Raw genomic sequence first — 2023 nt, 5'->3', positions numbered from 1 at the left:
GAGAAGCTGCCGAGAGGTGGTGCTGCTCGCAAAGGGGCTGGGGAGAAAAGGAGCACAGAGGCATGGCAGGTGTGCTGCTTGTTTCCTGGGTGCAGCTGTTCCCAGGACTTGGAGGAAAGGGGCAGGAGAGGTCCTGGCCTGACAGGAGCCGTGACTGGGCGGAGGAGCAGCCGGGCAGGCTGCAACTAGGGAAGATGCCCCCTCCGTGGGCCCTGGTGAGCAGTGCCACTCTCCTCCCAAGGCAGCCAAGCAAGAGGGTCCCATTGCACATGGCCAAAGGCATTTGCCAGGCTCTGGAACCTGCAGCTCTGCTGCTGCCTGGCTTTCAGCTCTCCTCTGTATAAACCAGGAGCATTTTGTCCTTGTGGCAGAGGTGGGCATGAAGAGACAACCCGCGCACTTGGGGCAGTGCCAAGACTCAGAGGCCACAGAACCAATAATGAGAGCTTCAGAGTGTCTTTAAGCAAAAACACGAGACTTTCTTTGGTGGCTGACTCACTGTAATTGCCTGTGACAAGACGAAGGATCCCCGCAAGAGGAACTGCTACTGGAATGGAAATAGTTCCCATTCCAAATAAATAAATAAACAACCACAGGGAAAATTAGGAGCAGATATTTTATCTTTCGAGTAAGTATAGGACCTCAGATGAAGACAAATATTCACTTACCTTACATACAACATTTGAAACAGTGATATTTGAAAGGACAGGGATGAAGAAAATATTTCTGGGATCAAGATATTTTTCAAAATCCCACAAGTTTCTTATTAATGTGCTGAGAATTAACCAACTAATTTTACAAAAGCTAATGAAAGCAGAGATTATTTCTATGGCTAACTCCACTGTGGCTTTTTGCTTTTTCCTTCAGAAAAGTCTGGGTTACAGCCACTTTCTGCATAGCACTTTCACAGTCACCTAGATCATTGTATTGGACTTGCACAGGCATAAAGTCATTTCATATGTAGACAACGTGTATTGTCCTTCTCGCGTCCAAACTGCAGTGAAGAAAAGTGAATGGATGATTATTTCTCCTTTCCTGCTCTGACATTCAAATTAATTAAGAGCAAGATATCTTTATATTTTAAAAAAAGCCAAAATGTGCAGTTTTGTTATGAAGGTAGATCAGTTTGAAATAATTATACCATTTACAGTTTTTAGAACTCTATAGATCTTAATAAGAAGATAAAGATGGTCTTTACCCTGGCCCCAAAAATTTTTGAAATAATCAAATAATTATTTGTACAGCCACAAGTCTTCCCCCCCCTTCCCCCCCCCAAGTAAAGCTCAGCTTGGTTCTATTTCTTTGCTACTTAATCCATTATCAACATTTTTTTGTTTGCCATCAGTAACAAATCTGCAACCATCTGAATGCAACTGTTAAAGGCCACTTTGTTTTGTGAACACTATGTTGCATTTCAACTGCCTTGTTCATTGTAATCTTTGCTTGTTGTGGGGGTGGGGAGGTATTAACTCTGGGTTTATTGCAAAAAAGTTTATTGAAAATGGCCATACAGTGTAGCTACAGCAGGCAAACCTTTCTGCACATTTGTCATTGCCCGAGTCTCGGTTTCTTACCTCTCCAACGGTTTCTTGTCAGAGGTTCTCTTAACTCCCAGAGAGTAACCTTGCCAGGTGTCCCAGCTCAAGGGGAGATTCATTGCCATGCAACCCACTGCCATGCAGGAGAGCTCAACGGGCTCTAGGCTGCAGTGCTGTTTATGGGCACAGAGTTGACTCATGGTCATACGATATTTGGTGTGGAGAGATACCCTTTTTGCTGATCTCATGCTGATCTCATGCTGATCTCATGTTTCTGGCCTCACCACTTGCAGCCAATATTGCGTAGTTCCTCCTGGTCAGCACTGGGCACTGCCAGTTATTTGTGGTCAGCTGGGGCTGAGATAAAGGGGGTGGGGGTAGTTGCGCTCTGCCACATCACTATAATCTTCATTTTCTTTTATAGTCTCCATTTTGGAATTAGAACAGCCTTCTTATTTTATGGCTGTGCATCCATAAATAAAAAG

The 2023-nt window shown here is 44.3% G+C and overlaps 1 long non-coding RNA gene across 1 annotated transcript; it reads right to left on the bottom strand.

Moving 5' to 3' along the window:
- Positions 1–602: 602 nt before the first annotated feature.
- Positions 603–1708, bottom strand: LOC112975714. Its single transcript, XR_003256703.1, has 2 exons — positions 1575–1708; positions 603–994 (listed from the first exon to the last, which is right to left on the bottom strand). It is a non-coding gene; the product is annotated as an uncharacterized LOC112975714 (long non-coding RNA).
- Positions 1709–2023: the final 315 nt, after the last annotated feature.

This window comes from Apteryx rowi, unplaced genomic scaffold, assembly GCF_003343035.1.
Source record: "Apteryx rowi isolate R43461 unplaced genomic scaffold, aptRow1 scaffold_683, whole genome shotgun sequence".
In the NCBI taxonomy this organism is placed as follows: Eukaryota; Metazoa; Chordata; class Aves; order Apterygiformes; family Apterygidae; genus Apteryx; species Apteryx rowi.
This window is presented reverse-complemented; position numbering and strand designations above follow the sequence as displayed.